General features: G+C 37.2%; 1 long non-coding RNA gene across 1 annotated transcript; it reads left to right on the top strand.

The window, feature by feature from the left end:
* The first annotated feature begins 438 nt into the window (after positions 1-438).
* Positions 439-2,073, top strand: LOC148920730 (uncharacterized). The gene is made up of 2 exons (XR_016128514.1): positions 439-998; positions 1,355-2,073. It is a non-coding gene; the product is annotated as an uncharacterized LOC148920730 (long non-coding RNA).
* The last annotated feature ends 12,846 nt before the right edge of the window (positions 2,074-14,919 follow it).

Raw genomic sequence — 14,919 nt, 5'->3', positions numbered from 1 at the left:
AAAGGTTAAACGTTAAAAATTCAAATAAAAAAACAAAGGCTTTATATTTAAAACCCCCTCTCTCTCACCAACCAAAAACCCCATTCTCTAAATCACATCCTCACCCGCCTCCTCAACCCACACTCTCTAACACTCCCTCCCTTATAGCAAGTCCAACCATGCAGCCCACCCGAGGAGGGGGAAAAAGCCAAAAAATGGTTCCAGTGCCCGGGGAAGTGTGGGACCCACCAACCCGGCGGGCCCAAGGCAACTTCGCCCTGGTCCAAAACTCGGTGGAGGTGACGCGTCATGACGACGTCCGTCGTCCGCGCGTTATTCAATTTTTTTAACGTTGGTGCGCAATGCATGCGCCAACGGTAAAAATTTGAACCGCGCCGACGTCGACGTCACCACAACGGTGGAAGCCACGTGGCAGTCCCTCTCCGATTTGATTCCAAATTTTAATCCAACGGCTGGCGATTTTTGGACAATAAAATTATGAAAAAAAATCAAATTTTTTTTAAAAAAATACTAAAAAATCCTAAAAAATTCTGATTTTTTTTCCTATAAATACCTATAAATACCCTTCACTTTCAACACCAATTCTCATACATTTTATTCTACTTCTACAATTACTCAACATATTTTTCACTCTTCACTCAACATTTTCTTCACTCTTCACTCAACATTTTCATCTCTTTCACCTTGTAATTTTAGTTATTATTTTTATGGCTTCTTCTATTGAAACCGGAGGGGCGTGGAGCACCATGGAAGATGTTTCTTTGTGTGAGGTTTGGCTCCGAGTTTGTCATTGTCCCTTGTCAGGCAATGAGATGAAATTTTTCCATATGTGGAAAAAAATTCATGCCGATTTTTGCGAAAAAATTCCGGACTCCACTCGTACGGAAATGGCATTGTCGAGTAGGTGGAAACTTCTCAACAAAGAGATGGCAAAATGGAGAGATGCCTTGGCAAAAGCGATGAATTTGTATAGAAGTGGGGAAAATCGTACTAACGAAGTAAGTATTTTGTAATTTTCGTAATCATTAAGTTTAATGTCCTTATATATATATGTTGTTAATATTTATTGCATTGTCAATATTTTGTTAATATTTCTTGCATTTCAAATATTTTGTTAATATTTCTTGCATTTTCAATATGTTGTTAATATTTATTGCATTTGAAATATTTTGTTAATATTTCTTGCATTTTCAATATGTTGTTAATATTTATTGCATTTCCAATTGTTTCTTCATATTTCTTGCACTTCCAATTTATTTGTAAGGTTAATTGCATTTCCATTATTTTTATTTTGTTACTTGCATATCCAATATATCTTAAATAGTTATTGCATTTCCATTTTTTTGTTAAATAGCTCATTCAAGCACAGATGTGGTTCGGTGCAACCGGGGGTGGCAAAAAAAAATTCACCCATCATGAATGTTGGGAGGTGGTGAAACACTGTAAACGCTTCAATATTATTCCAACGGGTCCCGACGTTGTGTTAAACGAGACGCCTCTCCGTGATGCAACGACATCGGATTCACCTCTCGATTCCCCTATGAGTGAAGACTCACCCATCCAAAAGGAACCGAGGCCCATTGGCCGAAAGGGTGCGAAGGCAAAGAAAACGGGTAATTCAAGCAATCATAATTCAAAGTTTTTGGAGGAAATTGCAAGGCAAAACGGCATAAGACTTGAATTGGAGCAAAAACGCCAAGAAATGGAGGTGGCAATTCAAGCCGAGTGTGCACGAGAAAAGGAGTATTTGCGCAAAAAAGATATGGAGAAGACGGATCGGGAAACTATGGCGATGGATACAAGCCATATGTCCCCTGATACAAAACAATATTGGAAGCTAGAACGAAGGGATGTTATGAGAAGAAGACTTTTCCAGGATGATGGGCCTAGCAACACGGATTGGTTAAATGATCAAAACCATTAAATTAGTTGGCATACCTTTTATGTATTTTTAATTTTCTTGTTTTCTATTAAAGTTGGTGTACTTCATGTTTTTTATTTTAGTAGTAGTAATTCTTAATGACTTGTATTGGATTTCTTTATTTAATAAACAAAGCTTTTAATAAAAGACAATTTTATTCAACATATTCCATACATCAAACACAACATAATTCAAATCAAAACAAAAACTAGAAACAAGGCACAATAATAAATAAAAAAACAACACAACCAAACCATAAGCAATACTAAACAACACAACCAAAACATAAGGCCTAAAACATAACCAAAGCATCTATGCTCCATCATTCATCTTCATTCCCTTTCACCGTCCATAAATGCTCTATCAAGTCAAGTTGACGGCTTTCATGAATATAGGAAGATTGCATCTCTGTATATCGATCTATCATCCGGGTCATCATACGATCGTCTCTCACCAACGGTTCCAGCTCAAACGGTTCTCCATTTGGCCCCATGGGCCTTTCATAAATCCGGGTCAAGGCCGTGTTTATTGGATCCGGTTCATAGACCTCTCCAGCATCATAATCGTACTCATCCTCCACAATCATATTATGGAGGATGATGCAAGTCATCATAATGCTCCGGAGGATCTCCTGATCAAACAAACGAGCCGCACCTCGAATAATCAACCATCGAGCTTGAAGGATGCCAAAACACCTTTCGACATCTTTCCTGTATCCTTCTTGATAAGTAGCAAATAATTTTTGCTTATGGGATCGGGGATTCGAAATGGATTTGACAAATGTGGTCCACCTTGGGTAGATACCGTCAGCTAGATAATACCCCGTCTGGTAGACTGTATTGTTGACTTCATAGGTAATATTGGGGCCTTGGCCGCTCAAAACATCGTTGAAGACCGGAGATTGACCCAGGACGTTGAGGTCATTTTGGTTTCCGGCAACTCCAAAGAAAGCATGCCAAACCCATGTGTCGAAGCCAGAACGGCTTCAGTGATGATACTTTTGTGCCTTTCCTATTTCCGTAATCACCTTGCCAGGCAGTTGGGCAATTCTTCCATTGCCAATGCATGCAGTCGATGCTACCAATCATTCCCGAAATCCTCGAGCTTCGGCTTTTTGTAGAAGCCGTTGGAGGTCCAGGATTAGGTCTACGCAGGTAGTCCCTAGTGTGAGTTTTCAACGCATCACAAAATCTTACCAAAGCCTCCAACGTAGTGGACTTCCCCATTCGGGCAACCTCATCCACCTGATCAGCAGATGCTCCATACGCCAACATGCGTATAACAGCTGTAAGCTTTTGCTCCGGCAGAAGGCCCAAAACCCCAGTAGCATCACACTTTTGAACAAAATATGCATCATAATTGCAAATATCATGCATGATTTTATTGAACAAGTGGGGTTGCATTCTAAATCGCCTTCGAAAATCAACATCATTGTACAAAGCAGTTGGGATAAAATAATCTTCCAAAAGATTCTTACCCCGAGAATGCCTATGTCTGTCCACATTCCGGCGACGGCCGACTTGTGAACCACGGCGGCGACCTTGGTTCTCTTCCTCTTCCATTGCCACTGCTATGAGAACTTGTTCATCAACTTGCCTCTGCAACTCATTCATTTCATCGGCTCTACGGTTTCTCTCCTTTCTTTCTCTCTCATGCCTCTCCAAGCATCTCCTATATTCTTCCATTGAGAATGAATGGAGTATGAATGCTAAACTCTAAGAAATGAAAATATTGAAAGATGTGGTGTGAGAGGTATGAGGTGAGCCTTTGGTTTTATAGAAAAATTTGGCAAGATAAAGATGCCACGTGGCTTGATTTCATTGGATGAAAATCTTATCTGAAATTTGAAATTCATCCGAAATTTGAACCCAATTTTATCTGAAATTTGAATTTTGAAATTCATCCGAAATTTGAACCCAAATGTATCTGAAATTTGATTTTTGAAATTCATCCGAAATTTGAATTTTGAAATTCATTCGAAATTTGAACCCAAAAATTTATCTGAAATTTGAATTTTGAAATTCATCCGAAATTTGAACCAAAAAATCTTATCCCGAAATTTTATCCGATTATGAATAGTCTTGACACGTAGGAACCCGTAAATCTTATCCGAAAATATTATCCACATTAATTATTAAGGTAAATAAAATTGTGAATAAAACAAAAAAATGAATAGTAATTGCCCTTAGCTAGGGCAATGGGTGGAAACACAAAATTCTGATTTTGCAAGGGCAACCACTATTCACGTGAATAGTGGCTGCCCTAGCTCCCCCCTGCCATGGCTAAGGGCAATATGGGTGGAGTTGCTCTTAGAGCACTTCCAGTAGTGAGAATGTTGCCATGGCAAGGGGCTAGGGTGACACTATTCACGAGAATAGTGTCTGCCCTGCAAAAAGTAAGTTGCACTTCCAGCAATTGCCATGGCAAGAGGGTACTATTCAATTTTTTGTTTTTTTTCACAAATTTGTTTACCTAAACAATTAATTTGGACAATATTTTCGGATGAGATTTTCTGATAAAATATTCGAATAAGATTTTCAGATAAGATTTTTGGTTTCAAATTTCAGATAATTTTTTTTTTCAAATTTCAGATAAATTTCATTTGAATTTCAACTTTTCATTTGAATTTAAATTTCAAATAAATTTCATCTGAATTTCAATTTCAGATAAATTTCATCCGAGTTTCAAATTTCGGATAAGATTTTCACCCTATAAAATTGCGCCACGTGTCATCCTGAATTTCAAATTTCAGATAAATTTCATTTGAATTTCACATTTCAGATACATTTCATTTGAATTTCAAATTTCGGATAAGATTTTCACCCTATCAATTTGCGCCACGTGTCATGTCTATCGACCTAAATTTTTCTATAAAACAAAGGCTCAGCTCACAAACCTCTCACACTACATCTTCTCAAAAATTTCATTTCTTAGATTTTAGATTTCATATTTCATCTTCCATTCACAATGTCAGACATGGAGGAGGTTTTGGAGAGTCAAGAGCGAGAAATAAGAGAAAGAAGGCGTAGACGAGCTGCAAGCAAAAGAGCACAGAGAGATCTAGATCAGCAACTTGTCATGGCTGTGGCCATGCTTGATGAAGAAAACCAGAGCAGTCGTGGTTCACATGAAGGCCGTACCCCAAATGTTGACAGACATAGGCATTCTCGGGATAAGAATCTTATGGAAGATTATTTTATCCCAACATCTCTGTACTCTGATGTTCATTTTCGAGGGAGGTATAGAATGCAACAACATTTGTTCAATAAAATCATGCATGATATTTGCAATTATGATGAATAATTTGTTCAAAAGAGAAATTGTGCTGGTGTTTTGGGACTGCTTCCCGAACAAAAGTTCACAGCTGTTATACGAATGTTGGCGTATGGTGCATCTGTTGATCAAGTGCATGAGATTGCCCGGATGAGAAAGTTCACTGCCTTGGAGAGTTTGGTTAGATTTTGTGATGCAATAAACTCAGACACTGTGGACTACCTGCGCACGACCCACGCCTGTGGACTCGCAACGACTTCGCAGAAAGCCGAACGGAGAGGATTTCAGAATGATTGGTAGCATCGATCGCATGCACTAACAATGGAAGAATTGCCTAACTGCTTGGCAGGGTGATGCATGAACAATAACAAAATATATAATTTCAAGCAAATTTAACTCCGTTGATTCTAAGAATGCCCGGAACTAAACTCTAATATGTTAATTCTGAGAATACCCAGGAAAAGAGTAAAGAGATGAGAGAAAAATCTCAATCTTCATTTAATAACAAACATCAATTCCCTTTCTTACAATTTCATGCATTATTTATAGATGCCTCTCAATCAAGATGAGATAACTCCTCATAACTCACAAAGATGAAAAGACTCTCCATAACTTTATTCATGAACCTAGATAACTCCCACATACGAAGAGACATTTATTTGATATAGGTTATTAAGACTTTCCTCATACACGAACGTGATCCCAATGGTCCATGTATGTATTTGCTAAACTCACTGCATCACAGGGTGAGTACGGAAATCGGAAAGGCCAAAAAAGCATCATCCTTGAAGCCGTTGCAGGTTTCGATACATGGGTTTGGCACGCCTTTTTCGGAGTTGCTGGATCTCAAAATGACTTGAACGTCCTGGTTCAATCCCCGGTGTTCAATGATGTTTTGAGAGGAGAAGCCCCAAAAATCACATATGAAGTCAATAATACCGTCTACCAAACTGGGTATTATCTAGCTGACAGGATCTACCCGAGGTGGACAACATTTGTGAAATCACTTCCGCATCCCCAAACCCAGAAGCAAAAATTATTTGCTACATATCAAGAAGGTTACAGAAAGGATGTGGAGATGTGCTTTGGTATCCTCCAAGCTCGGTGGGCTATCATTAGGGGTGCGGCGCGTATGTATGATGAGGAGGTGTTGAGGAGCATAATGATGACATGCATCATCCTTCATAACATGATTGTGGAGGATGAGTATGATTATGAAGCTGAAGAGGTGTACGAACCCGATCCTATGAACACGGCCTTGACTCGAATTTATGAAAAACCAGTAGGGCCAAATGGAGGACCAGTAGAGCATGAACCGTTAGTTAGAGATGATCTTTTCATGAACCGTATGATTGATCGATATACAGAGATGCAATCTTCGTATATTCATGAACGCCGTCAAGTTGACTTAATGGAGCATTTATGGGCGATGAAAGGCAATGACGGTGAATGAAGTGAATTGAAGAACATTTTTAATATTTAATGTTTATGTTTTATGTTTAGTTATGTTTGGTTTTTTTATGCTTTGGTTGTGGTTTGTTTGTTTTTATATTTTTAATGCTTTGGTTGTGGTTAGTTTTTTTATGCATTGAATGTTTTGAATAAAAAAGAATTTTATTTAATAGTTTCTTTGGTAACTCAAAGAAAACCAATACTACTAATAAAATAAAATACATGAATTCCAACTAATTTTGAAAACAAAACATTAAAATACAATGAAATGAAAAGGCAAGCAAACTAACTTAATGATTTTCATCATTTAACCAATCCTTATTGCTAGGTCCATCATCACGAAAAAGTCTTCGTCTCATAATAGCCTTTCGCTCTAGCTTCCAATATTGTTTTGTTTCAGGAGACATGTGGCTTGTATCCATGGCCATGGTTTCCCGATCCTTCTTTTCTTCGTTTTCTTTGCGTTGATACTCCCTTTCTTTGCGTATATACTCCCTTTCTTTAGCAAATTCTATTGCCATTACCATATCATCTTCTTGGACTTTCTTGTCTATTTCAATTCTCAAGGCGCTTTGCGTTGCAATTTCCTCCAAAAATTTAGAGGTATTACTCATAGAATTAATTCCTCGCTTTGCCTTCACCGCCTTCCTCCCAGTAGGCCTCGACTCCTTTTCAATGGGTGAGTCTTCACTCATAGGGGATTCCATAGGCGAATCCGAAGCTTGTGAATCATGGAGTGACGTCTCGTTTAACAACACCGTTGGAGCCGTTGGAATAATGCTAAATCTCTTATAATGCTTCACCACCTCCCAACATTGGGTATGGTTGAAATTTTTTTTTTCCCTTGTCCAGTGGCACCATACCACATTTGAGCTTGCACAATCTATATAAAAAAAATTGAATAAGCAAGGAACTTAAAAAAAATATTGGTAATGCAAAAAAGATAAACATATCAATGAAAATCCAAGAAATATTAACAAAATGTAGAGAATGCAAGAAACATTCAAATAAATATTAGAAATACAAGAAATAAAAAATATATATAAAAATTGCAAGAAACATTCAAATAAATATGGAAATACAAGAAATATTAACAAAATATAGAGAATGCAACAACCATTTAAATAAATATTAAAAATACAAGAAATAATAACAAAATATAAAAATTGCAAGAAACATTTAAATACATATGGAAATACAAGAAATATTAACAAAATATACCAATTGCAAGAAACATTAAAATTAAAATTAATAGGACATTAAAATTAATAAAATGAAAATTACAAATAATTTACCTCATCGCTTAGATTTTCCCCACTTGCATGGTTATTCATCGCTTTTGTGAGGGCATCTCTCCATTTCCCCAACTCTTTGTTGAAAAGTTTCCACCGACTTGACAATACGCTTTCCGTACGGGTGGAACCCGATCTTTCAACAAATTCGTGAACAATTTTTTTCCACATTTGACTGAATTTCATCTCATTACCCGATATGGGATCATGACTAATTTGGACCTAACACTTACACAACAAGACATCTTCCATGATGCTCCATGCCCCTCCAGTTTCTTGAGAAAAAGCCATAATGATAGAGAAAAATTAAACTTGAAAATGAAAACAATTTAAAGTAAAAAGTGAAGAAAATATTGAATAGAAAGTGAATAATAGTTGGAGAAGGAGAAGATGTATGAGAATTTGTTGTTAAAACTGAAGAGTAGGTGTTGGTATTTATAGAAAAAAAGTCTGTATTTTTTAGGATTTTTTTAAAAAAATTTACGATTTTTTTTTCATCATTTTTTGCCTTGAAAAATTCTAGGCCGTTGGATTGGATGACAAGGCGTAATCGGAAGGACGAGAGGAGGCCACGTCGCACATATCCGTTGGCGAAAGTCGACGCACGATTTTGAATTTTTACCGTTGGCGTGCCTTGGGCCAGCCTGTAAGTGGACCCACACCTGCCCGGGCTAGCCTTTGTTCTTTGGAAGCTTGTTTTGGGCTCTCCCGAGCCCGAGCCCTAGGGGCTGCTGGAAGTGCTCTTACAACCCCACAGCCGTCCCCCACCCACCCACCGCCTAAAACTCCACCTTCATTTCTTAGCACCCAAAGTCCCCAAAGCCAAAGTATGACCCATCGACTTGAATTCATGTTTTTGTTTTCATAGAAAACAAGTTGTTCTCAACTTTTGTGCATAAGTTTGGATTCATTTTTAGAAGTCAATTTCTACGTTTTGCAAAAACATAGCACCGAAAGCATTTTCAGTGAAAAACAGAAACGAAAAATAAAAATGGGGTCCCAAAAACGTAGCACCTTAAGTTTTGCTTCAAAACCTGCAAGGTTATTTTAGTTCTTGGTGGGATATCAATGAGGCTATAGCAATCCGAAGATGCCCATTGCCTGCCATGGTAGTCACCTAATATTTTTTTTTGTGCTCATCTTTCATATCTCTTCACCTCACAATTTCTCAACACAACCTTAAACATTAAAAGGAGGCTTGAGAATCATCATATAGCATGCCTAATGATTTTCATAGTCAACACTGCATCTATCTTTCAATCTAGGGTTTAACGAAATAGATGAAGTATCTAAAAAAGTTGGGTTGATGGTCTTTAGGGATCGATTGAATCCGTTTGTCTTGCAAGGCCAAGAACATATAGGTTTAAAGCTCAAGAAGTCTAAAACCTTTTGATACATTTCGATGACAGGGAGTTTGGCTAATGGGCTTTGTTGTTGAGGAAGGGAAGTTGATGGGCTTTATTTTTTCAAGTTTTTAATTTTATTTTCAAACATAAAAAGTATGGTTAAATCCAGCTGCAAAAAACTTGAATACATGGCAAATTTTAAAACTAGTCCTTAGAAGTCATTTTACAACAGGGTAAATTTGTCTTTAAAATTTTGAAGATAAGGTAGGTGAGGAAATATGACAGAGGGGTGGAAATAACAGCACTCTTTCTTTTTTGGTGCTGTTATTTCCACCCACTTGTACGAAACATCAACAATCCAATGAAGTATTAAGGGTGACATAAACCAGTACCTTGACTCAGGGCATTTTGAATAAAATTAAGGGCACCTCAAACCATTTGGCCGAATTACCATGTCATGGCCCGTCCAAAGATACTGAATGTGTCATGTCAAACATTACTTAATCCAGTCGTGCTCGGGAACCTCTAGTCACATCTTATTCAATAATAAGATCCATGTATGTAGACCTGAAAGCCTCAGCCAAAATATTATTCATCATAACTTTGTTGCGTATTGAATCCAATTCTTTTTTTAATGGAGAAATTTAGCCTCAACTTCCTGAAGTCTTATCTCATATTCGACATTTCAGCAACATCCTACTCTATCTCCTTGCGACAATTAACCCTTTTATTTGGTGTGCAAGTTATTTAGCTATTTATTTATTTTCAAGTCTATTATATTTTTTTACATTGCTAGTAGTGGCACGTTTGCCACTTACATCATCTAGAGCCTATTTCTAATGCTTGGATAATTTCAAGGTAAACACGACTCGAATTGTTTGACAAAGTCCAGACCAAGGCCCACAACATCACTCTCTTTGTTTTCACGGTCATCAACAATAGTAAGAGTTGGCATTCCGCATGAATACACTCCAAGAAGGACCACAACATCACTCTCTTTGTTTTCACGGTCATCAAAAATAGTGAGAGTTGGCATGCCGCATGAATACACTCCAAGAAGGATGATTGTATTGCCATTCCCATTCGGCGACGTTTAATTATTTACTCGGTTACATAATTAAATAAGGGCCGAATTAGAGATTTGTGGAGCAAACTTCCTTGTAGAGATATATTAATTTTTTAACATTTTGTTTCATTACTTCAAAATCTTTACACTCTAATTAGATGAATTTAATATATTATGTATTTTGCAAAAACAAAATCTTAAGAAAAGCCTAATTATGATCCTTGATGTAATCATTTAATATGAAAGAGAAAAAAAACACTCAAAAGTTGCAACTCAAAAGTGTCACAACTAGAGTGTTAAAAGAGTTGTGTTAGCCTAGCCCGTCTAGAGTCGGCCCATTTAATAAATTGCCCATTTAACAACTTGCTTGTAGAGATATATTAATTTAAAATATTATGTATTTTGCATAACAAAATCTTTAGAAAAGTCTAATGATGATCCTTGATGTCAATGTAAACACGAAAATCCTGCGACAAATGAGACAAGAACACATGTGCAAAATAATATTTGCATTAATGAAATTTAGGGTTACAATCTTTGTATGAAATCCTCTTATTTGAGGCCTCCTATTTATAGGCTACTGCAGGATTCTTGACTTAAATGGCTTTCCTTCTTTAGGACCTTTATTTGTGGGATTTTGATTTGATTTAAAATCAATTATGATAATTTGGCAATTTAACCAAATTATCTTCAATTAATTGACTTGATTAAATATTTGATTTAAAGTAAAGTTAATCACACAAGATTCTGCCCTTTAATTTTGTCTTTAATTTGAATCGTTTGATGCACTCTGTCGGATGTCAAAATGTGTCACCTTTGACAACTAATTCAATTTTGACAAGTCGTATACCACGTGGGTGAATCATGGGGCCCGCAATTTAATCCAGCAAACCTTAATTATTTTCTTATTTAGCGGAATTTAATTTGCCAAAATTTCTTTATCTACAAATTGCCCCACTTCACGGTGCACTGTAGATATGTGCTTGTCACGTGTGGGAGGTGTAGCTTGAAGTGTTACTCCTTTATTTATTTATTTATTTATTTTCAATAGTTTGGATTGCTTCCAATGCTTTGAAAATTACTTTATTTATTTATTTATTTATTTATTTTTATTTTGGCGATCATGGTGGGACAAATGAAGGAGTCCATGTTACATATTAAGATACCATTCATCCTTGTATCATACCAAGATAGTATCCATCCTTTGCTTAAGTAGATGCCCCAATCATGATATTGTAGTGTAAGCAGTAGCTGTAGCTTACGGAGGGGAAGATGCTCGAAGAACGTAGACGTCCTATACCCTTGGGTTTGATCCATCTCTCCGACTTGATGATAACCTGCTCAAGCGCTTAGGCTTTACGTAGTGGACGATGACTGAAGATTGCTTCTTGTGGCATTCCATCTTTATCAAGATCCCCAAGTTTGTACAAGTAAGCACTTCCCCTTGGTTGTTCTAGTTTCTTTTCCATTCTCCAAGTATGAAGTCATTAACGTGATACTGAATATTGTTTCATGTCATTCACCTTGAGGATGAAAGTGATACCCAGGACGAAGGAACCATATTGCTTGTAGGTGTGCCCATCTTAGCTTCCGAGGTATCCGAGGTGGACAATTCTCTCCATATCCCGTCTTGGTCTCAAGAGGTGTTTTGTCAACTAAGCAACTTCAAAAAATCCAAGTCTACAAAATGTCTATTTCTTTTTGGGATCTTCATGAAATTGGCAGTCTTCCTTCGATTTTATGATGAGTTTATTCCAAGCACTGAGAGTCTCAACAAGAAAGACTAGAAAATCGTGCCTTATTTCCCACACATTTGTTATTACTTATTCTTAGCATACCACAAAATTTTACGGGATGCTAAAGGAAAATCTAGAGTAAGAATGACTGCTTGGATAAAATACTGGTATTGGGGGCCATTCAAATACAAAAAAGCCTTCCAGGAAAACTATACAGAACAAGTCATAAAAGCCAAAGGAAGACTTTGATCTGTCTGGTATCATTGTGGTGGCACCGCAATGTACTAAGGAGGAGGAATGGATTTTTGAAGATTTGGGTATAATTGATGAAGGTATGAAAAGATCATACTTGGCTACTTTCCTTGCTTGCTGGTTATGCAAATTTGTATTTCCTAAGGACAATGTTTCTTTGATCAGACCAGGGGTTTTCAAAGTTGCCTGTCAAATGGCGCAAGGTGTATCATTTGGCCTAGCAAGGTTTTTAGAGTGCAAACAACTGACTGATGAAGATCATATTCCCAAAGAAGACTTTGCGTATTTGATATGCCTTTGTTCAAGATACTTTTCTCTACGATAGGAAAACTATCAAGCCATCCAACCTTATATCACGCACCGGTTCAATAGACAGTTCTGCTATGTATAACATGTGTCGGGAGAACTTAAAAATGACATCAGAATGGGACTGTGCTATCAATGTATTCACGTTGGAAGTCATGCTTAAATGTTGGCAGTGCATCTACAATAACCCTACCTGCTAAGGACAATATTTGGGAATTTGAAGTCGCCTGTGATTATGTTGTTTAGTGGTCAGAGGTGTATCACTTTGAATCAACAAAGTCAAAGATAGTCTCAATCGTAGGCAAGTCGTTGTTGTTATCTTAGCCAAAATCTTTTAAGTCTTAAGGCAATAACGAAACTTTAGTTCATAGCAAACCCATACGTGGTAAAGTGCATAGAGCTCATCCAGAAGTTGAAGGTAGTTTTACTACTCTCACGCCTCGAGTTCAACACCCACCTCCAGTTGATGTTCCTCCAACTCGAGTCCCTAATGATAATGGAGAAACTGAAAGTGTAGCAAATTCACATAAAGATTTCATTCCCCTCGGTTGACAAATTCGCAATTTGGAGCAAGGACTTATAAGTAGCAATGAAGATGGTGAAGTCAACTTCAGGCATAAGAAGACAAGTGTCAGATCTCTTTATTGCGACTTGGACACAGCATACTCGCTCGATGACACATTTTTTTGTGATGTGTCTGTTGTATAGCAACTAGTTCTAATAGACAAGATATGCAATTTATTTCACTTTGAGCCTTTTTATTTTTTTTATTTTTTTTTATTTTTTAAATATGGAGAAGTTGTACATGATGTTCCTATTGTATCCGAGCTTGTGCCATTTAATCCTTTGCCTATCGAAAGGGTAAACGATACTTTGCACCCGATAAGTGGTTCAAGTGTTAACCTAAGAGGTATTATTCAAATCTGTGTGACAATCTATGTTTAGAAATCTTGTAGTCTACTTGCTTAACCATTATTCATCGACTAATGTAGGCTCGCTTGCGCAACAACATTTATCAAAGTGGGCTAATCAAGTATCTACCTCTGAAATCTCATGTGGAGTACCCAAATTAGGTGTTGCAGACCAAACCCTTCGCAGAGTAGTTTTCTTTATAGGAAACCAAATAAAAACCATAATCTTGAAGGGTTCATTAAAGCGTCTTCTTTCATTCAAAGATAAGCTTGGCAAGTTGTTGACTACCTTTGACAATGTGGGGGCGGACGTCTCATCTTTATGAGCTATGGTCGACACACTTATGGTGACCGCAATTGACTATTATTTTGCACACTCTACTTACTCCCAAAAGTTATCTCCCAAGGTTCAGAGCGATCGTTTAGCTGCTGTTGACTGTTCACTTTCTATTGCTTTGGCTCTGCAATAAGCTAAAGAGGTTCATTAGTTTTTCATACTTGAGTCTATTAAGTCTACCAACATGCGTATGGAGGAGTTGAAAAGAGAACAAGAACAATTGGAGTTAAGACTACGTCAACTAAACGAATCACTTTCGGAGAGTGATGCGCAACTTTCACATCATCATGGTAAGGTTACTCGCTTGAGAGATGATAAGATTGCAGTCAAATGAGCTCCTTCATTATCAATTGTCGATGCTGAGGCTTTAGATGCATTGCGAGTTTCTTTTGAGAGATTGCGTAACAGCTTTAGAGAGTTGTCTTGGGAATAGCAAATTTTGTTATTGTAAACTTTCTTTGCTTTGTTCATATTTCCTTTCGAACTTGTCAAAATATTGATGTTTACTAGTTAACTTTCGTAATGAAATGAAAGTATTTTTTTTATTTCATTATTTCTTTCAAATTGTTCGAACTGATGGATAAACCCTTGTTTTTATTTTGATGTGACTGAACTTGGAATTATTTGTCCAAGCTGTCTACGTACCCTGGATGAAAAAGGATCAAGTCATCACGTAGTTCAAAGGGAATTTTTTTTAATTTTTACTTTTAGTGTGCCCTAACTTTTGCTTGAGCTGCCCTTTCAATGGGCCTTTTGGTCCTAACTTTTGCTTGAGCCACCCTTTCGGGTCTTCATCTCAACTTACTTTCTTGTGCTCTAAATTTTGCTTGGATTCCCCTTTCGGGTTTTCAATCCAACGAGCCTCCCTTTTTGTTTTTGTTGTTGTTGTTGATGTTGGTGCCATACACAGTTTAGGCTCATGCGGGCCAAGAGCTTGTATTCACTTCATGCATAATATTGTTTCAAGAACTTTTCATTGATGTGGCCGACTCTTAAGCGTCCTCAGCCACGATCTTGTAAGCGCCAC

This window comes from Prunus mume, linkage group LG1, assembly GCF_029339155.1.
Source record: "Prunus mume cultivar Tortuosa linkage group LG1, ASM2933915v1, whole genome shotgun sequence".
Lineage (NCBI taxonomy): Eukaryota > Viridiplantae > Streptophyta > Magnoliopsida > Rosales > Rosaceae > Prunus > Prunus mume.
Note: the sequence above shows the minus strand (reverse complement) of the source record. Positions and strands in the feature narration are given on the sequence as shown.